The sequence below is a fragment of the Scyliorhinus torazame genome, chromosome 13 (genome assembly GCF_047496885.1).
Source record: "Scyliorhinus torazame isolate Kashiwa2021f chromosome 13, sScyTor2.1, whole genome shotgun sequence".
In the NCBI taxonomy this organism is placed as follows: Eukaryota; Metazoa; Chordata; class Chondrichthyes; order Carcharhiniformes; family Scyliorhinidae; genus Scyliorhinus; species Scyliorhinus torazame.
In genome coordinates, this window is record NC_092719.1 from 188,089,114 (window position 1) to 188,115,240 (window position 26,127).

Genomic DNA, 26,127 nt, shown 5'->3' on the forward strand with positions numbered 1-26,127 from the left:
TTAGCGTGGGTTATTTAGTGTCTCAGTGTGGGCTATTTAGGGTGTCAGCGTGGGCTATTTAGTGTCTCAGCGTGGGCTATTTAGCGTGTCAGCGTGGGCTATTTAGGGTGTCAGCGTGGGCTATTTAGTGTCTCAGTGTGGGCTATTTAGGGTGTCAGCGTGGGCTATTTAGGGTGTTAGCGTGGGTTATTTAGTGTCTCAGTGTGGGCTATTTAGGGTGTCAGTGTGGGCTATTTAGTGTCTCAGCGTGGGCTATTTAGGGTGTCAGCGTGGGTTATTTAGTGTCTCAGTGTGGGCTATTTAGGGTGTTAGCGTGGGCTATTTAGGGTGTCAGCGTGGGTTATTTAGGGTGTCAGCGTGGGCTATTTAGGGTGTCAGCGTGGGTTATTTAGGGTGTCAGCGTGGGCTATCTAGGGTGTCAGCGTGGGTTATTTAGGGTGTCAGCGTGGGCTATTTATGGTGTCAGCGTGGGTTATTTAGGGTGTCAGCGTGGGCTATTTAGGGTGTCAGCGTGGGCTATTTAGGGTGTTAGCGTGGGCTATCTAGGGTGTCAGCGTGGGTTATTTAGGGTGTCAGCGTGGGCTATTTACGGTGTTAGCGTGGGCTATTTAGGGTGTTAGCGTGGGCTATTTAGGGTGTCAGCGTGGGCTATTTAGTGTCTCAGCGTGGGCTATTTAGGGTGTCAGCGTGGGCTATTTAGGGTGTCAGCGTAGGCTATTTAGGGTGTCAGCGTGGGCTATTTAGGGTGTCAGCGTGGGCTATTTAGGGTGTCAGCGTGGGCTATCTAGTGTGTCAGCGTGGGTTAGTTAGGGTGTCAGCGTGGGCTATTTAGGGTGTCAGCGTGGGTTATTTAGGGTGGCAGCGTGGGCTATCTAGGGTGTCAGCGTGGGCTATTTAGGGTGTCAGCAGGGCTATTTAGTGTCTCAGCGTGGGCTATTTAGGGTGTCAGCGTGGGCTATTTAGGGTGTCAGCGTGGGTTATTGAGGGTGTCAACGTGGGCTATTTAGGGTGTTAGCGTGGGCTATTTAGGGTGTTAGCGTGGGCTATTTAGGGTGTCAGCGTGCGTTATTTAGTGTGTCAGCCTGGGCTATTTATGGTGTCAGCATGGGCTATTTAGGGTGTCAGCGTGGCTATTTAGTGTGTCAGCATGGGCTATTTAGTGTCTCAGCGTGGGTTATTTAGTGTGTCAGCCTGGGCTAATTAGGGTGTCAGCGTGGGCTATTTAGGGTGTCGGCGTGGGCTATTTAGTGTGTCAGCATGGGCTATTTAGGGTGTCAACGTGGCTATTTAGGGTGCCAGCGTGGCTATTTACGGTGTCAGCGTGGGCTAATTAGGGTGTCAGCGTGGGCTATTTAGGTTGTCGGCGTGGGCTATTTAGTGTCTCAGCGTGGGTTATTTAGGGTGTCAGCGTGGGTTATTTAGGTTGTCAGCGTGGGCAATTTAGGGTGTCAGCGGGACTATTTAGGGTGTCAACGTGGGCTATTTAGGGTGTCAGCGTGGCTATTTAGTGTGTCAGCGTGGGCTATTTAGTGTCTCAGCGTGGGTTATTTAGTGTCTCAGCGTGGGTTATTTAGTGTGTCAGCATGGGCTATTTAGTGTCTCAGCGTGGGCTATTTAGTGTGTCAGCATGGGTTATTTAGGGTGTCAGCGTGGGCTATTTAGGGTGTCAGCGTGGGCTATTTAGTGTCTCAGCGTGGGCTATTTAGTGTGTCAGCATGGGCTATTTAGTGTCTCAGCGTGGGTTATTTAGGGTGTCAGCGTGGGTTATTTAGGTTGTCAGCGTGGGCAATTTAGGGTGTCAGCGTGGCTATTTAGGGTGCCAGCGTGGCTATTTACGGTGTCAGCGTGGGCTAATTAGGGTGTCAGCGTGGGCTATTTAGGGTGTCAGCCTGGGTTATTTAGGGTGTCAGCGTGGGTTATTTAGGGTGTCGGCGTGGGCTATTTAGGGTGTCAGCCTGGGTTATTTAGGGTGTCAGTGTGGGTTATTTAGGGTGTCGGCGTGGGCTATTTAGGGTGTCAGCCTGGGTTATTTAGGGTGTCAGCGAGGGTTATTTAGGGTGTCAGTGTGGGCTATTTAGGGTGTCAGCGTGGGCTATTTAGGGTGTCAGCCTGGGCTGTTTAGGGTGTCAGCGTGGGCTATTTAGGGTGTCAGCCTGGGTTATTTAGGGTGTCAGCGTGGGCTATTTAGGGTGTCAGCCTGGGCTATTTAGGGTGTCAGCGTGGGCTATTTAGGGTGTCAGCCTGGGTTATTTAGGGTGTCAGCGTGGGTTATTTAGGGTGTCAACGTGTGTTATTTAGGGTGTCAGCGTGGGCTATTTAGGGTGTCAATGTGTGTTATTTAGGGTGTCAACGTGGCTAGTTAGGATGTCAGCGTGGGCTATTTAGGGTGTCAACGTGTGTTATTTAGGGTGTCAACGTGGCTAGTTAGGATGTCAGCGTGGGCTATTTAGGGTGTCAACGTGGCTAGTTAGGATGTCAGCGTGGGCTATTAAGGGTGTCAGCGTATGTTATTTTGGGTGTCAGCGTAGGCTATTTAGGGTGTCAGCGTGGGCTATTTAGGGTGTCAACGTGGGCTATTTAGGGTGTCAACGTGGGCTGTTTAGGGTGTCGGCGTGGCTATTTAGGGTGTCAACGTGGGCTATTTAGGGTGTCAACGTGGCTAGTTAGGATGTCAGCGTGGGCTATTAAGGGTGTCAGCGTATGTTATTTAGGGTGTCAGCGTAGGCTATTTAGGGTGTCAGCGTGGGCTATTTAGGGTGTCAGCGTGGGCTATTTAGGGTGTCAGCGTATGTTATTTAGGGTGCCAGCGTGGGCTATTTCGGGTGTCAGCGTGGGTTATTTAGGTTGTCAGCGTGTGTTATTTAGGGTGTCAGCGTGGGCTATTTAGTGTGTCAGCGTATGTTATTTAGGGTGTCAGTGTGGGCGATTAAGGGTGTCAGCGTATGTTATTTAGGGTGTCAGCGTGGGCAATTTAGGGTGTCAGCGTGTGTTATTTAGGGTGTCAGCGTGGGCTATTTAGTGTGTCAGCGTGGGCTATTTAGTGTGTCAGCGTGGGCTATTTAGTGTGTCAGCGTGGGTTATTTAGTGTGTCAGCGTGGGTTATTTAGTGTGTCAGCGTGGGCTATTTAGTGTGTCAGCGTGGGTTATTTAGGGTGTCAGCGTGGGCTATTTAGTGTGTCAGCGTGGGTTATTTAGGGTGTCAGCGTGGGCTATTTAGTGTGTCAGCGTGGGTTATTTAGTGTGTCAGCGTGGGTTATTTAGTGTGTCAGCGTGGGTTATTTAGGGTGTCAGTGTGGGCTATTAAGGGTGTCAGCGTATGTTATTTAGGATGTCAGCATGGGCTATTTAGGTTGTCAGCATGGGCTATTAAGGGTGTCAGCGTATGTTATTTAGGGTGTCAGCGTGGGCTATTAAGGGTGTCAGCGTATGTTATTTAGAGTGTCCGCGTGGGCTATTTAGGGTGTCAGCGTGGGCTATTTAGGGTGTCAGCGTGGGTTATTTAGGGTGTCAACGTGGGCTATTGGGAACATGGACAGCGTTGTAACAAATACTCGTATGCAGCGAGCAAAAGTGTCCAACACAGGATCCGGACCGATACAATGTTTGGGCAGTACATTAGCACAGTGGTTAGCACAGTTGCTTCACAGCTGCAGTGCCCCAGGTCCGATTCCCGGGTTGGTTGACTGTGCGGAGTCTACACGTTCTCCCCGTGTCTGCTTGGGTTTCCTACGGGTGCTCCGGTTTCCTCCCACAGTCCAAAGATGTGCAGGTTAGATTGATTTGACCATGCTAAATTGCCCTTGGGTTTGGTGGGGTTGCTGGGTTATGGGATAGGGTGGAGGTGTGGGCTCAAGTAGGGTGCTCTTTCCAAGAGCCGGTGCCGACTCGACGGGCCGAATGGCCTCCTTCTGCACTGCAAATTCTCTGAATGTCCTCTTTAAAGAGGCCCAGCAGATTGGTCACAATGGAGAAGTGCTGCCTGTGGACATCCTGATGGAACTTATTGACCCAAAATATCACCACCAAGCCTTCCTTTGGCCATAGCATTGTTCTGCGTCTGCCAGAATCCTTGGCAAAAGGGTGCTCCGCCCCAATGCCATAGAGGGAGGCGTTGCATGTCAGGACCAGCGGTCGATATAGGTCATAATAGGTAAGGAGTTGCAAGGATGATAGACAATTCTTCACCCCAGCGAATGCTTCCTCCAGTAAGTCACCCCAAACACACATCTGGTTCTCCTTTGTATGTCGAGGGGTGGCAACAGGATGGCCAAGTTTGAGATGAATTTCCCAGAATTCACCAGACCTAAAATGACTGGAGTTCGGTGGCTTTCCTCAGCGTTGGGGCCCCTTTTATAGTCTGTACTTTCTCCTCTGCAGGTTGTAGGCCATCCCTGTACAACAGGTGCGTTCCGGCTTTGCTCAGAACACGCATTTGCTCCTCTTCAGCCGGGCGTCCACTTGGGAGAACCATCAGAACACTTCCTGCAGGTTGTCCATGTGCTCCTTATCGGTGGTATCTGTGATGAGCACGTCATTTAACTATACAGCTACCTTTGGCAATCCTTGAAGAATATCTTCTATTATTCTTTAGAAGATTGCCGGAGTTGATGTGACCCCGAATGAGAAGTGAGTGTACTCAAACAAACCTCTATGGATGTTTATAGTTGCGTATTTCCAGGGTCCATTTCCACCTGCAAATATGCATGGCTTCTATCAACACCCTCCAGCCATTCTTGCGTATATACCTTCCACCTTGGTCATCAGGTGACAGTCCAGGCTAGAAGCCCTGTTCACCGTGAGTTTGTAATCTCCCCAGAGTAATACAGACTTGTCCAGCTTCATAACCGATACTACTGGTGCAGCCCACTCCGCAAACTGTACTGGGCATATGATTGCCAGATGCTTTAGATGCTGCAGCTCTGTATCAACCTTGGTTTGAGTAAAGTGTAGGGAACAGGCCTTGGCCTCAAATATCTGGGTTGAGCCTTGGCCCCCTTTATTCTATCCAGGACCTCCTGGAATACTTCAGGGTACTCGTCCAGGACTAGATTCCTGTTCTTGTCCGGGAAATATGTGGCCCAATCAAAATGGAGGACTCATAACCAGTCACGCCCCATCCAGGTCCCTGCACCATGACTAAGGGTAGCCAGACCCATTGCTGATGGAGTGTTAAGGTCCAGGGTTTAGAGAACCCCAAAGTGTATCATGGAGTTCACCTGACCCTTAACTTTGAATTTACAGTGGTTATGTGGAACACATAGGCCTGCATTTCAGGTGTTATTCAACAGAGAGTTACAGTACTTTGAAATTAAAACAATCTTTTATTTATGAAACCAGTTAACACTTTATAAACCCACAGTAAACATCTTAACAATTATTAACACCAATAAATCCCCAAAGAATACAGTACTCTACAGATAACCCTTAATAAATTCCCCAAAACCACCCGGAAGACAAAATACACTTTTTAACACAGATCTGGTTTAAATTCTCTAATGAGAGCAGTCATCCCTTTGAAATCACCCAAATGAACACTCTTTACCTTGTAGAGAGATCCATGCACATCTGCTGGCTTTCACTGCAGCTCTTCTCTCTGAAAACAAAACTAAAAACTCACTCTGTAGCAGCTTGCTCAAAAATAAAAGTAACGCAGACAGACAGCCCAGCTCCACCCATACACTGACGTCCCTGATAAACACCCATTTTGTAATGGTACTCTCACATCAGGGCAGCACGGTGGAGCAGTGGGTTAGCACTGCGGCCTCATGGCGCTGAGGTCCCAGGTTCGATCCCGGCTTTGGGTCACTGTCCGTGTGGAGTTTGCACATCCCCGTGTTTGTGTGGGTTTCGGCCCCACAACCCAAAAATGCACAGGATAGGTGAATTGGCCACGCTAAATTGCCCCTTAATTGGAAAAAATGAATTGGGTACTCTAAATTTATGAATAAAAAGGTACTCTCACATGACACAGGAGTAACAGTGGTCCCTACAATGCCCAGCGGTTTGCCAGTATAGGTTGCCGACCTGGCCTTGGTGTCTCGCAATGTTAGCCGTAAGATCCCTGTACCAAGTCGGAAAAGGTCTGTTGGTCCACAATGGCCACATCAGCTCGTGTGTCCATCTCCATTATTTCCACTATCCCTCGCTGGCATTGTGGCCATGATGCAGTTCAGCTGCATCATACTGTCATCTTCTGGTTGGCCATGTGCAGGACCCTGGCTCATAGTGACCTCATTGGCTGCCCTGGGCGGCACTATTTTTGCAGATTCTGACGGCCCTGATCACTGTGTGTTCTCGTCCACACATCGGGCAATGTGCGTGGCCCTCCTTTACGTCCTCGGGCGATGTATCCCGTAGGTCTGCAGTGGTGAGTACTGGGCCCGACTGCGGAATTTCACTTTGCGTTGCCTCTTGGGAGGTGATCCGACCATTCTAGCACTGGCCTATTGCAGGAGTTCAATATTGAGGGCGGGGCAAGCTATCTACCCCATAGTCCATGGACCCCTGAAGCTCCTTTACCCCTTTCTCCACAGTTTTGCAAGATAATGACAACTCAGTGGCCCATTTCAAATCTAACACGGGCTCCACCAACAGCTTCCTGTGTGTACCGTGTTTATTTATTCCACAAACAAGTCTATCCTTCAACATTTCCGAGAGGGGTGGCCCAAACCTGCAGTGCACCATCGGCCGCCTAAAATGGGGCAACAAAATCAGTTCCCAACTCCCCCGGAGACCGCACAGCCATGTTGAACCTATAATGTTGCATTATAACAGAAGGTTTCCGATTATAATGTTCAGCTACCAGTGCAACTAACTCATTGAATGCGTCCGATACAGCTGGGTAGCTAAGACTCTTTATAAGTCCAAATTCCGGGGTCCGCAGGCTGTCAGAAGATTCACATTTTGACGGTCTGCCCCAAAGATACCATTGGCCTGAAAGAGATACCTTGTACATTCTGCATATTGGCCCCAATCTTCCAGGTCTGCTTACCAAACAGTGGCATTTTCTAACCTTCCATCCTCACATTTCTGCATGGTACATTTCTGCATTGTAGTCACCCGTGGCCATTTTGAAATGTGAGTCCAGAGTCTCTTTTTTTTCCCCTCGTAGCCAGTTCAATGATTAAGGAAGCCAATGGTAGGAAGGAAACAATTGATTTACTTTTCTGCCCATGGCAGTGACTATCTACAATCACAGTCCCCATTGGGCCAAACAACATTCCGGTCCCTGCTCGGGCTGGCTTTGATGCCTGGTTCAATGAGCCCCAGACGGTGGCCTCCACCCGCTACCTGGGAAGCTCATACTCCATGAGCCCCATAGCGAGATGGTATTCCCGTGGGACTGGTGAGTGTTATAACGAACACCTTACAAACGAACACCTTACAAACAGTAATGTGATACAGTAGATAACCAGTTAATCTTTTTCACTAGCGTGAGCTATTGTTGGCCAGGGTCAATACATCATAGTATCTTTTAGATCCACCTGATAATAGGTCCTCAGTTTAATATCATATCTGGAAGAGACCAGTGCAGCACTCCTTCAGTATTTCACTGAACTATTTCACTCGAATACTTTCTGGAATGGGTCTTTAAACCACAGCCTTTTTAGTCGCGAGGAACAAATGCCATCACTAAACCAAGATTGACACTTTGAAATTCCCCTTCTCTTTAATGCCCAAATGATTATGTAATCAATTAAAAACATTATAAAATGACAGGCATCAATAATATAAATTGTTGTACAAATATAAACCGAGAAATGAACGTGAGATATTAGGATACAAAAGACTGATGTTGATATGAAAATCCTTTGTCCATTATTTGAACAGGAGGGTTAACCCATTTGTAGTAAATAGGCAAATCTTTCCATTAAACTAATGGGCAAAGTAATTAAGCCAATTGAGTGCTAATCTGGTTCACAGTGATTTCTAGATTGTAATTTTGTTTCCCCTTTGTGCATTTAACACAGTTAATAACTTGGTCCTGGATTGTAAAATTGGTAGTAAATTAAGAGGAATTTTCAGCAAAGCTATCAAATATTTAATTGCTTACCGTCCAACATTCCTGTTCCCATTCTCTGGCGCAAGGTCAATGGAAAATAACAAGAAGAATTTTAGGAGCGATTTTCTGACTTGCGCGGTGCACAGTTTTCTGGCCAACTGTGAGGGGCGCTGTAATTCCTCAAATTTAATATTCTCAGCCTAGCGTCCAAATCCCTCCACAGACTCGCCTCTCCCTGGGCGCGATTCTCCACTCCTGCGCCGGTTGGGAGAATCGCCTGGGCCGCCACAATTTCCCGGGACGCCGGTCCGACGCCCTCCCGCGATTCTCCCAAGCGGCAGGAACGGCCCTGTCGAGTTCTGTGGGCCGCAGGCCGGAGAATCGCCGGAGGCACCCAAAATGGCAATTCTCCGGCACCCCGCTATTCTCAGGCCCAGATGGGCCAAGCGGCTAGGCCAAAACGGCGGGTTCCCCCCGGCGCCGTCCACACCTGGTCGCTGCCGTTGGGAACAGCGCAGGAACGCTGGGGGGGCGGCCTGCGGGGGGGGGGGGGGACCCTGTACTGGGGGGTACCTCAAATGTGGCATGGCCCGCGATCGGTGCCCACTGATCGTCGGGCCGTCCTCTCTGAAGGAGGACCTCCTTCCTTCCGCGGCCCCGCAAGATCCGTCCGCCACCTTCTTGCGGGGCGAACTCAGACAGGACGGCAACCGCGCATGCACGGGTGACGCCAGTTATGCGGCGCCGGCCACATCATCTATGCGGCGCCGCCTTTACGCGGCGACAAGGCCTGGCGCGTGTAGATGACGCGGCCCCAATCCTAGCCCATTGTCGGGGCCTGAATCGGTCGGGATCGGAGCCGTTTCGCACCGTCGTGAACCTCGACGGCGTTCACGACGGCGTGGGCACTTCGGCGCGGGAGTGGAGAATCCCGCCCTCAATCTTTGTAACCGCCTCCAGCCCTACAACACTCTGGGATCTCTGTGCTCCTCCAATTCTGACCTCTTTGGCATCCCCTGATTTTCATCACTCCTCCATTAGTTGCCCAGACCCTAAGCTCTGGATTGCCCCACTCTTTTCACGTAAGTCTCTCACAACAAGCAAAGGATTCTCCATTGGCGGCATCCTCCCTTTCACCAGCAGCGCCCTCACGCCCGCAAATTTCCTGATGGCGTGGGGGTGCCCACAATGGGAAATCCCATTGGCCAGTTGCCGGGACGGAGAATCCCGCTGCCGGTGGGATGGAGAACCCCGCCCAGGATATTTTCTCCACATCTGCCTGGTCTGAATAATTATCCAGAATTCAAAAATTACAAAACTCTGTCCTAACGCACTGTGTCACCAGTGTGCTAACGGAGGTACCCATGGCACTAACTGGCAGTTTTTTATGCCCTCCCTGTGGCATGCTTGTTGGCAGTGAGGGCATGTAATCAGGCAGGATAGTAGTGGATGGGGACTCTGGTCACCTTCGTGCCTCTACACTGATTAAGTCTGTGGCAGTAAGGCCCATGGCCTTCCTGCCCCACTGCCAAGTGAAGCCCTTAAATTGGCAATGAAAGCCCATTTGAGTGCCCCATCCCGCTGTATTAAAGCAACAGTAGGCGGGCCAATTTCCATGCGGGGAAGTACAACAAGCAAACCTGTGACAGTTGCTTGTGAACTCCCAGTGAAGGGTGGCATGGGGCGGGGGTGGGGGGGGCGTCCTCATTCAAAGGCACTAAGTGCTTGATCGAGGAACATGGCATTGGGGAGGGGGGTTGGAGGCCCAAACAGCGGTAACCCTTGTCCTTATTCCTGACCGCCCTGACCCTCTTTCTCCCAACCCTTGAAACCCACCTCACCATCACGTACCTCTGGGCATGGTTGTTCCACCCTGGTGTATGTATTTCCCACAATTACCACTGCCTTCCCAGTGGTGCTGCTGCGCAAAAGAACTGCCGACTGACCAGTAGTCAGCAGCAGGCAACATTTCCCACCTCCTCGGGTCCTGGTCCCATAGAAAGTCCACTGATGGCCCATTAATGGCCTGATATTTGATGACCCTTCTGCAAAGGAAGCAACGTGGGGTCTCTTGCCACAATTCCACCAATGTCTGTGACCCTGCTCCCTTGATAAAATTCCCTCCACCGTTTCAGAAAAAGATTTTTTTCCCTTGGGAAATGCACAATCCGTTGACAAAAAAAAACTTAATGTGTGCAGAGTGCATATAGATTTTATAAAATTTCCAAACTATGTTAAATAGTCTATCCATCGACCTATTTATATTCCGAATAATCTTTCTTACAATTTCATGATATTGTACGTGCCAAGTAGAAAAAGTATGCTAAATCTCAAAATTCTATTTCTGCAGCCACTGGTTAATCTGATGGTAGGCTGGAAGATGTTAAAGAGAAGTGACTATAATTACAATTTTGCTTTGTAAAGTAGCAGATAATAGTATTTTAATGAGGCTGTGATTGCAATAAGTATCTTAAAAACCTTAGGATAACATGCAGTGCTCTCACACTGGCAACTTGAGCACATTCACAGAGCCGCACATTCACAGAGCCATTCTTCCTCAGGCTCATCAGCAATCCTAAAAGAAATGTCCAACTGGTTGGAAGGATGTGAATCTCCACACTCTGCTGTAACCTATAATGCATATATTGTGCTGCTATTTTGGGAATGTTCTGCAAGGGCAAAACCAATGTTTATTTCTATGTTTTCCAATCTGACCCTGGAAATTATTCTTTGAGATATTAGGGTGTGGCATTTCTTTATTGGAAGCTTTTACTGTTGACTTGCGTCTTGGGGCTGGTTGGAATGAATTGGAACTAGGCGGGTTGGAACTAGGAATGAGTTGGCAGGTGGGCAGGATCTATAAAATAGTGCACCATGCCATGGTGCTATTTCTGGCACCTACCAGGGCAGCACGGTGGCACAGTGGTTAGCCCTGCTGCCTCACGGCACCGAGGTGCCAGGTTCGATCCCGGCTCCGGGTCACTGACCCTGTGGAGTTTGCACATTCTCCCCGTGTTGGCGTGGGTTTCGCCCTCACAACACAAAGATGTGCAGGTAGGTGGATTGGCCACGCTAAATTGGCCCTTAATTGGAAAAAATGAATTGGGTACTTTAAATTTATAAAATAAATTTCTGACATCTAGCAGCCCGCCCGTTGTAATTTTAACAGTGGCAGGGGTGGCATTGGGAGGCCTTCCCAGAGGCCAATTGAGGTCCTTAAGTAGCCAATAACCACGTAAGGGCCTTCTCCGGCCACTGCTGGGATTTTACCCATGGCAGGGCTGGTTGGCATCAGGTGTCCAACCTGACGGGTTACAGTGGGTGGGTGGAACAGGTGCCACCATTCTGGGTCCCTCCTTTCCATTGGAGGGCCCACTTCATGTTTCCCCTCCCCCACTGCCCTGTTCAGGGTGGCCAATTGCAACGCCCCATCTTTACCCGCCTGCTCAGCTCACAACTCATCCAACCCGTGACGGTGTGTGCCAGCCTCATCCCAAGCCTGGCCTCCAGTGTAACCCAAATGGGTTTGTTTCCCACCCATCACTAGATTAGTAGCAGTGGTGAAGGGATGAGATCCTTATGTGGGTATTAATTTGCAGCGGGGTGGGATTTGATGTGGGTGGAGACAGCAAAGTGGTGGGCGCCCAGCCTGCCATCCTCCACCTGATTAAAAGCCCCCTAGCATTAAACATACCATGTGGGAGGCACACTATTCTGCAACTAATTTCAATGAGAATCTATCAATGCATCATAGAATAGGACAGTACAGAAGAAAGAAATTTGGCCCATTGATTCTGTGCTGGTTCTTCAGAAGAGCAATCCAGTTAATCCCATTCTATAACTCTTTCTCCCTATACCTGCAATTCTTTCTCCTTCTGTTATCTATCAAATTACCTTTTGAAGACAACAATATATTCTGTTTCCACTACCCTATCAAGCAGTGCATTCCAAATCCTAACCACTCGTCGTGTTTAAAAAAAATAAATTCTCATGTTGCCGCTGGTTCATTTGCAAACCACCTTAAATCTTTGCCCACTGGGGGCAGCATGGTGGTGCAGTGGTTAGCACTACTGCCTCACAGCACCTAGGACCCAGGTTCGATCCCGGCACTGGGTCACTGTCCATGTGGAGTTTGCACATTCTCCTCATATTTGCATGGGTTTCACACCCTCAACCCAAAGATGTGTAGGGTAGGGGGATTGGCCATGCTAAATTGCCCTTTAATTGGCAAAAACGAATTGGGTACTTTAAACTTATATTTTACAAAATCTGTGTCCACTGACCTTCAAGCTTTGGAAAATGTTTCTCCTCATATACTCTACATGACCTGCTATGTATCTGGGAATATATTCCTGCTGGTTCTGCCACGCGTGATGTCTATAGAGTGTTTGGCTTGGAGCAGATCACCATCTTGACTGTATGAGCAACATCTCCATTGTTGTGTTGGGCGCTCTGAATCCGCGGAACACATACAGGTCACCAACACTTGAAATAGTGCAACACTATTTTATTAAGTCAGAAACTGTTTAACATACTCTCACTGTGGGTTAACACAATATTAACTTTTACTAAAGACCTATGCCTTGTCCTAACCAGTCGATGGACTCAGCACATGGTGAATGTCTGTGTTGCAGGCTGTGAGCTCTGTCCTACTAGGAAGTTGCAGCTCGAATGAGCGGGAACTCTGATGCCCCCTGTCTTTCTAGTGCGTGTGCTCTAACTGGTGATTGGCTGCGGTGTTCTGTGTGTTGATTGGTCCCACTTTGTGTCCATCAGTGTGTGTGTCTGCACCATGATGTACTGGTGAATATTATGACATCTATTACTTCTCATCGTGTTTTACAAAGATCCAGAGTGTGGCCACCTCCATACCTTTCCTCTTTGCTGCAACAAGGAAATATAACATGAACCCTTCATGGTTTTCAATAATTCTCCTCTTGTCTTTCTCTGCTCTAAGGAGGACAAGCCCACCTTCTCCAGTTTATCCAAGTAACTGTAATCCACCATCTTGCAACCATTCTAGTGAACCTCTTCTATACCCTCTCCAAAGCCTTCAAGTACTTTCTAAAGTCAGTTGGTCCAGAATTGAACACAATACGGCAGCTGAGGAGTGGTTAGCCCTGTTATTTCACAGCTCAAGAGACCCGGGTTCATTTCCAGCCTTGGGTGACTGTGTGGAATTTGTATGTTCTCCCCGTGTCAGTGGGTTACCTCCGGGTGCTCCGGTTTCCTCCCACAGTCCAAAGATGTGCAGGTTGGGTGGATTGGCCATGATAAATTGCCCCTTGGTATCTGGAGGTTGGGTGGGACTGCGGGGATAGAGAGGGGGATCGGGCCTGCATGGGTGCTCTTTGCGAGGATCAGTACAGACGTGATGGGCCGAATGGCCTGCTTTTGCTCTGTAGGAATTCAATGAAACTAGTGTTTTATTTGGGTTTAGAATAACCTCCGCACATTTGCACTCTATGCCTCTATGTAAAAAGCAGAGGATACAGTAATACTTTATAACTCCTCTGCTCACCTACCTGCCACTTTCAAATATTTGTGCAGAGATACTCTTTGCACCCCTTTTAAAAGTTCACTTCTTATCATCCTCGTGTACTTTTACAACATCTCTTCTTCAGGACCTCATTATTTTTTTCAAGTGCAGTACTATAATAACAAAAACTCCATGACTACAATATATTACTGTTGCTTATATTTAAGATGCATAAATGCAAGCATTGTTGAATCAATTGATACAAACTGTACTTGACCCAAATAATGTTTTCTAAATTTAAGGCAATAATTTAAGCTTGCTGTCAACTTCCTAATAAACAAACCCTCAGGATTTCACATCATGTCAGAAGGTGGAAAAGGGTTCATTAGGTTTTCTTGAAACTCCATTAAGTGTGCTGATTAATGTGAAGAGGTTAATTATAATTCAATATATCGTCAAATAAAAGTCGGCATCCTTGTAATTTAAGGCTCACTGGTTCCTTCACCAGGCTTAGCAACGGGAAGCAATGATGCAGGTAAGCCTCGGAGCAATTGGTCCCATGAGATAAGATTTCAACAATATCATGCAGTTTCGTAGAAACAAGAGGCCTGAAATTCTTTGGGCCACAATCTCAATGGTTAGGCCAGGAACATGCCTGGCAATTCCGTCCATTATCAACCCCTTGGAGTAAGGGTCAGTGAGGCTTCATCTCATTTGCATATTTCAGTTTGGTACAGATAGCACTTTAAGGACCTCCCCTGTGGCCTGACCATACCAGCTGGAATGCCAGTGCGCTCCCACGGCAGGGAAGGTTACCCATGCTTTTTTATGTGATTCGACCAATGGTCTTAATAGCCCTTTAACCTGGATTGGGGAGCTGATCTTTCACAAAATGACATTATTTAAAATTCTTGCCTGGTTTTACCATCGCCATGTAATCGTGGCCTGGATGGAGGAGGATATACTAGTAACTTACTCGTTGAAGGTTCAATTTAAATGGAGGTATTTGTTTGTGGTTTCAACCTGAAAAAAATCGCTTATTGTCACAAGTAGGCTTCAAATGAAGTTTCTGTGAAAAGCCCCTAGTCGCCACATTCCGGCGCCTGTTCGGGGAGGCTGGTACGGGAATTGAACCGTGCTGCTGGCCTGCCTTGGTCTGCTTTAAAAGCCAGCAATTTAGCCCTTTGCTAAACCAGCCCGGCAGAGGCTGGTCAACCTACAGAGATGCTGAGATCTGAGGAAGCAACAGAGTTTCCCGGCTTATAGAGCATCGACCCCTACATTCACCACCTGGCCATCAATCTTAGAGTGGAACGTTTGGATGTTGTGGGCATGAGATGTGCAGACTCCATCCATCAGGGGTACAGTTTACGTAGTGACTGTAAAGGCACAACTGCCATAAATTCACGGACAACCAATGTTTCCAAGCAGTTTCTAGTGGCAAATACCAACCAGCAGTCTGTCGCTGAATTAAAAGGATGCCTTGGTCTTGATTGCTCTGTTTAGGTAGAGCCTGAAAATCTTCCTCATGGATCCACCAAAGCGTGTTACTTGTGATGAAAGGCCTCACTACATGGTATTTCTATCATTGTACCTTTTTACGTGAGGCATGCCCAAGTTAATGAATAGGGATGGCTTTACCCTCCTGACAGGCATCATGACTGAGATGATATGGGCGTTTCCGAGCACGAAAGCAAAGAGTGCTTTTGTTCACTAGCCAGTTCTCCTTCAATGCAACAGCCTGATTGTTTAAAAATGTCTGACAAGTAAATGATCCAGCCAATAATGTTGACGTGCTTCTACATTTTCATTTGTTCTATTGATAGAGGAAAAGGCATTAAATTAACACTCTTAACTTGCATTCAGTGGCTAACCTCAGCAGATAGTTAATAGCAACTAGCACCAATAAAATTATTGAAAGTAAATTTGTGCCTTTCATTTCCTTGTTATAACATTGGTCAGAAGCCAGGTTTATAATTATATATTTCAAAAGACAATCATATTTATTCCATTGTCAGTGCTATAAATATTGGGCATCATAGACTTTACAGTGTAGAAGGAGGCCATTCGGCCCATCGAGTCTGCACCGGCTCTTCGAAAGAGCACCCTACCCAAGGTCAACACCTCCACCCTATCCCCATAACCCAGTAACCCCACCCAACACTAAGGGCAATTTTGGACACTAAGGGCAATTTATCATGGCCAATCCACCTAACCTGCACATCTTTGGACTGTGGGAGGAAACCGGAGCACCCGGAGGAAACCCACGCACACACGGGGAGGATGTGCAGACTCCGCACAGACAGTGACCAAAGCCGGAATCGAACCTGGGACCCTGGAGCTGTGAAGCAATTGTGCTATCCACAATACTACCGTGCTGCCCATGATTTAGCGACCCTGTTGCGCCCTGCATGGATCCAGACTCAACGGGTGAATCGCACGCCATCCCCAAATCGGGCTCCACCCCGGGCGTCAAACCTCGCGTCAAACCTTTCCCTTACTGGTCAAGATCCAGGTCTGAATTTTAAATGGGTCAGCACCCAGGAGCTCTCTGGGGATGTCTATTGGGGTTCCCGTTATCCGTTGGGGGAGGGGGGGTTCCCCTTGTGCGTATGGGGGAGGGATTCCCCTTGTGCATGTGTGTGTGTGTGGGGGGGGGGGGTCTATTATGATTTGAAGACTTTAGGAATATTGGATTCTAAGTATTGGACAATTTAAGTGTTAAAAGTTTGGAGATAGAATGTGTTTGACTGCAGTGGTCATGTTTTTAAAAAAAAAAAGCAATTCTGTTTTGCAGGGCCTGGGTGCTTTTGGCAACCAGAAGGTGAAATTGACAAAGGAACGTGTTTTTCAGCCTGGACTAATGGACTGTGGTTTGACTGGGAATGTCCCTGGGGCATTGATATGCATTGCATCCTGCAGAGATTATTTGTTTTTCAGCTTGAAAGGGAGATGCGGTCTTTGCTGGGTGGAGCCAAGAAATGCAGGGAGATATTTGAAAAAGTTTTAGAGAGGCAGTTTTTTTGGAGAAACTTTGGAGAGAAGAGGTGAATTCTGATCTGTCTGATGCTGAGTCCGCAATTCTCCCACTGTAAGATAGATTGAGAGCTGTATGTTTCTTTTCTTGTTGTCTAATGGGAAATTCAGTCGCAGTGATTAAGGTGTAATTAAGCCGTGCTTTTCAGGTGTGAAGTTAAAAAGTTTAATATTGTATCCATAATGAAGTTTTGTTTTAGAAATACATAAGCGCTATTTTTTCACGGAATCACTCCCGGAGTGAATCATTCTTTCCGCAGTCTTTCAAATAAACTAAAATCTCGGGGTCTCAGTCCAATATCCTAGATGCTGTTGGGGTCTGGGATCGCAATAGGTCATATATGTCCACGGAGGTGGGGGAACCAAGAGGCTGAGAAGGACAATGCCAGAAGATCAACTCTCAGAATATGGTTACAAAGCAGAAAAAGTTGAATGACCTTGCCAGAGTTGCCAAGGTAGAGCCTTCGAGGTCGACCGTGCAGAATAGGCCCTCCAGCCCATTGTGTCTGTGTCAGAAAATCAAAGTGGAGAATGTGGGCATCGCTCCCACTATCTCTCACATGCAAAGCTAGCGCTCTACCACTTGAGCTAATTCTCACATCAATGCATCGATGCCCATGTGTAGCCACGCTACTCACAATATCTTCATCCGCTGCTTCCCTACTTTCTCCTACAAGCACTACACCAGATTTCACTTCACTTCCTCGCATATTCTGCAATTTCTGCTACTATTCCACTGACAATTTCACTCACAACCTCACTAACACAGTGCTTTGTTTCTTGCAGGTGATGACCAAATGAAACATGTGGCAGGAGGTGGTGAGTGGAGATGGCCGAACCCAGCTATACACCCTGTACCTCTCCTGTGTAGAATGATCTAGTGGCCATCATGGGCAGGTGAAGAATCATGGCGAGTATGCAATACTGAACGAGTTCCTCATTTCACTCAAAAAAACACATGTTGCTCAATTGAATTTCTCAGCAGGGTTGTGCCTGCCTGATCAAAATAGGTGGAATAATTAGACGATGGAGATAAAAGTAGATAGAGCATATAGATAAATCCTTCAAAGCAGAAAACATAACAATAGATTTTTGTCTCCACTGTCTGGGTGACCACATTGTTTGCCCTTATAGAACTTAGCCCTTGGGATGCCCTTAGCCCTTGCCCTTAGGATGGGTAGCACGGTAGCCCTATGGATAGCACAATTGCTTCACAGCTCCAGGGTCCCAGGTTCGATTCCGGCTTGGGTCACTGTCTGTGCGGAGTCTGCACATCCTCCCCGTGTGTGCGTGGGTTTCCTCCGGGTGCTCCGGTTTCCTCCCACAGTCCAAAGATGTGCAGGTTAGGTGGATTGGCCATGATAAATTGCCCTTAGTGTCCAAAATTGCCCTTAGTGTTGGGTGGGGTTACTGAGTTATGGGGATAGGGTGGAGGTGTTGACCTTGGGTAGGGTGCTCTTTCCAAGAGCCGGTGCAGACTCGATGGGCCGAATGGCCTCCTTCTGCACTGTAAATTCTATGAAACCTATTCTATGAAACCTTCCTGACCTTTAATCCACTGATTACCAAACCTACCTCACAGATGGAAGTTATTGACTATTATAGGACCGTAAGGGGAAAAATGGTTTCTACAGTTGTCCATGGACAGATAATATCATCACATGCTAGCCTTGGGGCTTTAATACCCTGCTCGGACTGACAGTAAATATCTACTGCTCCCATTGCTATAAAGATTTGCACATCAAGATAGGTTTGCTTCTTATAATTAAAGTGCAATGATTAATATAATTTAAAGCTTTAATATTAATTGCAATATGACAGAACAACTTGGACATCAAACTTTATGGTGTAAGAAAGACGAGGGCCTGAGCATCACAGGTTTTATGGAAGAGGTTGTGGGTAGATATATATTTTCTTTCCAAATTCTAGGCGTTTGAAACATAGAAACATATAAAATAAGAGCAGGAGGAGGCCATTTGGCCCTTCGAGCCTGCTCCGCCATTCATTAGGATCATGGCTGATCATCCAACTCAATAGCCTAATCCTGCCTTCCCCCATATCCTTTGATTGCCTTCACCCCAAGTTCATAGCTAACTGCAATATTTTGGCTTCAACTACATCCTGTGGTAATGAATTCCACATCTCACCACAATCTGGGTGAAGAATTTCTCCTCATCTCCGTCCTAAATGGTCTACCCCCTATCCCCAGACTGTGTCTCCTGCAGGAGGACATGCCAGGTGCAAGACCAGACATACCTAAAAATGAAGGGTCAACCTGATGAAACCACAACACTGGACTACCTGTGTGTCAAACAGGATTAACAGCAAGTAATAGACGGAACTAAGCAATTCCACAACCTACAGATCAGATCTAAGCTCTGCAGTCCTGCCACATCCAGTTGTGAAGGGGGTGGACAATTAAACAACTCACTGGAGGTGGAAGCTCCACAAATATCCCCATCCTCAATGATGGAGGAGCCCAGCACATCTCTGCAAAAGATAAGGCTAAAACATTTGCAACAAGCCTCAGCCAGAGGTATTGAGTGGACAATCCATCGCGGCCTCCTCCGGAGGTCCCCAGCATCACAGATGTCAGTCTTCAACCAATTTGATTGATTCCATGTGGTATCAAGGAATGGCTGAAGGCACTGGATACTGCAAAGACTATGGGCCCTGACGATATTTCGGCAATAGGCCAGAAGACTTCTGCTCCAGGATATGCCGTGTCCCTAGCCAAGCTGTTCCAGTACAGCTACAACACAAGCATCTACCCAGCAATGTGGAAAATTGCCTAGGTCTGTCATGTACACAAGAAACAGGACAAATCCAACTTGACCAATTACCACCCTATCTGTATATTCTCAATCATCAGTAATTTGATGAAAGGGGTAATCAACAGTGCTATCAAGCGGCACTTACTCAGCAATAACCTGCTTACTGACGCTCAGTTTGGGTTCTGATAGAGTTACTCAGCTCTTGACCTTATTACAGACTTTATTCAAACATGGACAAAAGAGCTGAATACCAGAGGTGAGAGTGACTGCCCTTGGCATCAAGGCAGCACTTGACTGCGTTTGGCATCAAGGAGCCCCAGCAAAACTAATGGGCATCCGGGGTTATGGTCATAATTGGCACCAAGGGGATAATTGTGGTGGTTGGAGGTCAATCATCGCAGCTCCAGGATATAACTGCAGGAGTTCCTCAGGGTAGTATCTAGGCCCAACTATCTTCAGCTACTTCATCAATGACCTTGCTGCATTCCTTGGCTCCATAAGGTTCGAAGTGGGGATGTTTTCAGATGATTGTATAATGTTCAGCACCATTCACAACTCCTCAGATACTGATGCAGTCCGTGTCCAAATGCAGCAAGACCTGAACAATATCAAGGCTTGGGATGAAAAGTGGCAATTAACATTCACGCCACTCAAGTGTCAGAAAATGACCATCTCCAACAAGAGAGGAGGTAACCATTGCCTCTTTACAATAAATAGCTTTACCATCGCTGAATCCCCCACTATCAACATCCCGGGCATTACCATTGACCAGAAACGGAACTGGACTAGCCATATAAATACTGCAGATACAAGAGCAGGTCAGAAGCTAGGAATCCTGTGGTAAGTAAGTCACCACCTGACTCCCCAAAGCCTGTCCACTATCTACAAGGCACAAGTCAGGAGTGGAATTGAATACTCTCCACTCACCTGGATGAGTGCAGCTCCAGCAACACACAAGAAGCTCAACACCATCCAGGATAAAGCATTCTTCTTGATTGTTTCTGTAAGTATTCAATCCCTCCACCACCTTCGAACAGTGGCAGCCGTGTGTACCATCTACAACTTGCACTACAGGAACTCACCAAGGTTCCTTAGACAACACCTTCCAAATCCATGACCACTGCCATCTAGAAGGACAAGAGTAACAGGTGCCTGGGAACACCACCACCTTGGAGGTTCCCCTCCAAGTCACTCACCATGCTGACTTGGAAATACATCGCCGTTCCTTCGCTGTCACTGGGTCAAAATCCTGGAATTCCCTCCCTAACAGCACAGTGGGTGTACCTGCACCTCAGGGACTGCAGCAGTTTAAGAAGACAGCTCACCCCCACCTTCTGAAGGGCAACTAGCAATGGGCATTAAATGCTTGCCGAGCCAGTGACTCCCACATTCCGTAAAATGAATTTTCAAAAACCCTGGGGAAAAGTATATTCTTGTATTGGACTCTGGTTTGGACTATGATAATCTCCAATATACAGCCTCCATCTGCTGGAGGACTCATAGTGAAACACCTTATGGGAGAGAAAGAAATATTGATCTTAATTTGTGTGTGACATGTACAATCAAGTTTCTACTGTATGGCACATGCCAGAAATAGCCCATTGATAACATGAACAATGCATTTCTCTGAGTGATCCTAAAAGACAAAAATATAATAAAGGTATAAAAGTCACATCTATTTAATTAATTGCTCCCAATACAATAGCAAACAGCATTTGGTAAGGAACTCATGCATAACTTGATCCTCATCAATGCTCCCCACCCCTTGTTTGACCCTTTTTCAGAAGAAAGCAGCAATTATTTGAAATAGATTGGAACATTGTGGCTAAAAACAGGAATCTAAAAGAAAGATGCAGCAAGCCAATTGTTATCTCATTTCAATAGTGTGATATATATTAGGAATTCTTTTAACTGACACTGCTAAGCTTGAAGCTTTAAACAAGACTTTTATATCATCGTTATGATCAAACTCTTCATTCTTCACCTTCATTCTAACCATATTGGTTGGAATTCTCTCTCTTCAAACGCTGCCTGCCTTCTGTCTTCTTTCCGATAACAGGACAGAGTGATGCATTTTGTTATTCTTTCGTGGTACACGTGCATCGTTGACTAGGCCAGCATTTTTATTACCTATCTCTCATTGTCTTGAGAAGGTAGGGGTGACCCACCTTCTTAAACCGCTGCAGCCCATGTGATGCAGGTACACTCACAGTGCAGTTAGGAATGGAGTTCCAGAATTTGGACCCAGCGACCGTGAAAAAACAGCGATATGTCAAGTCAGGAAGGCGTGTGGTTTGGAGGGAAACTTGGAGACGGTAGTGTTCCCATGTGTCTGCTGCCTTTTAGGTGGTAGAGGTTGTGGGTTTGGAAGGGGCTGCCGAAGGAACCTTGGTGAGTTGCTCAAGTGCATCTTTTAGATGGTACATACTGCTGCCAATGTAGGTGGCGGAAGGAGTGGATGTTAAAGCTGGTGGATGGGGTGCCAATCAAGGCGCTGTTTTGTCCTGGATGGTATTGAGCTTCCTAAGTATTGCTGGAGCTACACGCAGCCATGCAAGTAGAAGTATTCAACCACACTTCTAACTTGTGCCTTCTAGAGGGTGGATCTTCTTTGGGGAGTCACGAGATGAGTTACTCACTGCAGCATTCCTAGCCTCTAACCTGCTGTGGTAGCAATAGTATTTATATGGCTGGTCCAGGTACGTTTCTAGTAGGCTGTAGATAATAATTGTGAAGAATAATCTTTATTGTCACAAGTAGGCTTACATTAACACTGCAATGAAGTTACTGTGAAAAGCCCCTAGTCACGACACGCCTGTTCGGGTACACTGAGGAAGAAATCAGAATGTCCAATTCACCTAACAGCACGTCTTTCGGGACTTGTGGGAGGAAACCGGAGCACCCGGAGGAAACCCACGCATACACAGGGAGAATGTGCAGACTCCGCGATGGTGATGTCACTGAGTGTCAAGAGGTTTGATACTATGTTTTTAAAAATTAATTTATGGGATGTGGGCATCGCTGGATAGGCCAGCATTTATTGCCCATCCCTAGCTTCCTTTCAGAAGGTGGTGGTGAGCTGCCTTCTTGAACCGCTGCAGTCCTTCAAGTGTAGGTACACCCACAGTGTTGTTAGGAAGGGAGTTCCAGGATTTTGTCCTAGCGACAGGGAAGGAACGGGGATATATTTCCAAGACAGGATAGTGATTGACTTGGAGGGGAACCTCCAGGTGGTGAGGTTCCCAGGTATCTGCTGCTCTTGTCCTTCTAGATGGTAGTGGTCGTGGGTTTGGAAGGTGCTGTCGAAGGAACCTTGGTGAGTTACTGCAGTGCATCTTGTAGATGGTACACACGGCTGCCACTATTCGTCGGTGGTGGAGGGTTTGAATGTTTGTGGAAGGAGGAGCAATTAAGCGGCCTGCTTTGTTCTGGATGGTGTCGAGCTGCTTGAGTGTTTTTGGAACTGTACTCATCCAGGCAAGTGGAGAGTATTCCAGACTTGTGACTTGTAGATGGTGGACAGGCTTTGGGGATCAGGACGTGAGTTACTCACCGTAGGACTCCTAGCCTTTGACCTGCCCAGGTAGCCACAGTATTAATGTGGCTTGTCCAGTTCAGTTTCTGATCCATGGTAATCCCCAGGATGTTGATTGTGGGGGATTCAACAAGGGTAATTTATTGAATGTCAAGGGGCGATGGTTAGATCCTATCTTGTAGGAGCTGGTCATTGCCTGGCACCTGTGTGGCGCAAATGTAACTTGCCACTTTCCAGCCCAACCCGGATATTGTCCAGGTCTTGCTGCATTTGGACACGGACTGCTTCATTATCTGAGGGGTCGCGAATGGTGCTGAACATTGTGCAGTCATCTGCAAACATCTCCACTTCTGACTTTATGATGAAAGGGAAGTCATTGATGAAGCAGCTGAAGATGGTTGGGCCTAGAACTTTATCCTGAGGAACTCCTGCAGTGATGTCCTGGAGCTGAGATGATTGACTCCAACCATCTTCCTTTGTGCCAGGTATGACTCCAACCAGCGAAGAGTTTTCCCCCTAATTCCCACTGACTCCAGTTTAGCTAGGGCTCCTTGATGCCACATTCGGTCAAATGCTGCCTTGATGTCAAGGGCAGTTACTCTCACCTCATCTCTGGCATTCAGTGCTTTTGTCCATGTTAGAACCAAGGCTCTAATGAGGTCAGGAGCTGAGTGACCCTGGCGGAACCCAAACTAAGCATCCGTGAGCAGATTATTGCCGAGTAAGTGCCACTTGATAGCACTGTTGATGACTCCTTCCATCACTTTGCTGTTGATGGAGAGTAGACTGATAGGTCGGTAATTGGCTGGGTTGAATTTGTCCTGTTTCGGGTGTACAAGCCACACCTGGACAATTTTCCACATTGCTGAGTAGACGCCAGTGTTGTAGCTGTATTGGAACAGCTTGGCTTGGGGTGCGGCAAGCTCTGGAGTATAAGTCTTGCTGAAGATGGTCTTGCCTCGCAATTTTGTGGCACAAATGTTACTTCTGCTATGTTACTTCTGCTCTGTTACTTGTATTCTGCCATGTCTCCATCTTTCCCCTTTACTGCCTCAAAAAACACTCCAGTCCACCGATGATGTAATTACTGCTTTCATGCATGAGGTGAGTTTTCAATTAAGTCTCTAGTGCTGATAAACAAGGAAAGATAATGACCTGTAACTTCCGATTATTGGCAGAAAGCTAAGGGTTGCCGACAGTGAGAGAGAAAACTGCACACTTACCTGCCCTCAGAAAAGCCCAATGAACTTTCCTGCTCCAGCAGCAGCCTTGGGCCTGCAGCGCGATAGTCTGCGCAGGCTCTAGTGTGCCGCAGTTTCGATGTAGCCACGTCCCCTTGTGATGCAGCAGCTTCAGGAACGCCCACTTAGGACAGGATTTGAATTTCAGATTTATATTAAAGACAACGGGCTGGATTCTCTGTTTTTGGGACCATGGACCCACGCCGTCGTAGAAACTGTGGCGTGAAAGGCCCACATATTCCGAGCCCGGCAGGGGGCTAGCAGGGACCCGCCGTAAAACCAGCAACTTTTGCTGCAGATACAGGCCCCTGCACTTCCGGGTCGGAGGCCGCGCATGCACACGGCGGCAGCCTCCAGTCGCTGCCTTGTGATCCATGGCAGACTCAGACCGCGGAGCTGGACATTAAAAATAGACTCCCCGATCGGCTCTCCGCCTGACCCTGACCATCCGCCCAAACATTGCCTGGCCGTGTATAAGGCCCCTCCGCCCTCCGATTGGCCTTCCCCTGACCTGGGTGGACGCAGACTGAGTCCGCAGCAGCCAAGCTAGTATCCTGACCGGCAGGACCATGTTAGATCCACGCCGTCGGGGCTTCGACCGGTCGGGGGTAGAGAATGTCGGGGCGTGCCTACAGCAATGGCCGCAGGTAGGTGATATGCGCCACCACTTTCCGGGGCCCGGAGAATCGGGAAACCGGCGCCGGTCCCGATTTCGTGCGCGAAAATGGATTCTCCGCCCTGCCACTGACTGCAATTTCGGTGTTGGGGTGCGGAGAATCGAGCCCAACATGTTTAATAAGTGTTTTAAAGGTATGTAGAAGTATTTTAATAGGTTGTTTTTGCTCTTTCTTGTACACAGGCATTGCTGTTGTTATTGGTTCTTTTAAAGTAATTTTTTAAAATGTTTATGATCAAAGATGATTATTTATAAGTGAACATAGGCTTTGGTATTTGTTTTAAATCAATGAAACTATTTAAATCTGCGCTATATTATTGTATATCTTTACGTGTGGCATGTTTAAAAGTGTTTGTATGTTTTAATTTAGATTATGGTCATAAGATTTAAAAAGCGCTCCAGTGCTTTTTGCTGTCACTACCTTTGTAACATCTGAATTTTTTTTTGACTTGTGTTTATAGAATCATAGAATCACTGCCATGCAGAAGAAAGCCATTCGGCCCACCAGGCCTGCACTGACCTTCCGAAAGAGCACCCTAGCCAGGCCCCAGCCCAATCCCCATAACCCCACCTAACCTTTGGACACTAAGGGGCAATTTGAAAAGGCCAACCCACCTAACTTGCACATCTTTGGACTGTGGGAGGAAACTGAAGCATGCAGAGGAATCGGCGGTGGCAGGGTGGCGCACTGATTAGCACTGTTGCCTCACAGCGCACGGGCCCCACGTTCATCTCCCCATGTCTGCGTGGGTTTCCTCCGGGTGCTCCGGTTTCCTCCCACAATCCAAAGATGTATAGGTTAGGTGGATTGTCCATTCTAAATTGCCCCTTAGTGTCCGGCAAGGTACAGGTTAGGTTCCGGGGATAGGGCCTAGGTAGGGTGCTCTTTTAAAGGCCCAGTGCAGACTCGATGGGCCAAATGGTCTCCATCTGCACTGTCGGAATTCTATGGTTCTATTCTCTGTTTTTAGGAAACCCATGCAGACACGGAGAATGTGCTAACACCACACAGTCACCCAGGTCTGAATGGAACACGGTTCCCTGGTGGTGTGAGGCAGCAGTGCTAACCAGTGTGCCACCGTGTTACTCATGTTATTATGTTTCTGACTTGTTTACTTCAATTATCTTATTCATTTATAATTATCTCATAATTAAATGTTGTGTTTTGATATTTCTGTAAGACATTTGTAGAAGCTTGTAAAGTTTAATGGAAATGATTTATTAACAAAAATAAGACCGGGGGCGGGATTGTCCGACCCCCCGCCGGGTCGGAGAATCGGCGGGGGCTTTGGTGCCCCGCCAGCTGCCGGTTGCCGAATTCTCCGGCACCGGATATTCGTCGGGGTCGGGAATCGCGCCGCGCCGGTTGGCGAGCCCCCCCCCC

At 47.5% G+C, this 26,127-nt stretch overlaps 2 long non-coding RNA genes across 2 annotated transcripts in view; both read left to right on the forward strand.

The window, feature by feature from the left end:
• LOC140387750 (uncharacterized) overlaps positions 1–17,925 on the forward strand; it is a 111,900-nt gene extending 93,975 nt beyond the window's left edge. The window contains exon 4 of the long non-coding RNA XR_011934001.1: positions 17,304–17,925. This is a non-coding gene — a long non-coding RNA (uncharacterized lncRNA). The remainder of the gene's footprint in view (positions 1–17,303) is intronic.
• A 5,817-nt stretch (positions 17,926–23,742) lies between these two features.
• The window catches only part of LOC140388446 (uncharacterized), a 49,383-nt gene continuing 46,998 nt past the window's right edge, over positions 23,743–26,127 (forward strand). The window contains exon 1 of the long non-coding RNA XR_011934191.1: positions 23,743–24,714. This is a non-coding gene — a long non-coding RNA (uncharacterized lncRNA). The remainder of the gene's footprint in view (positions 24,715–26,127) is intronic.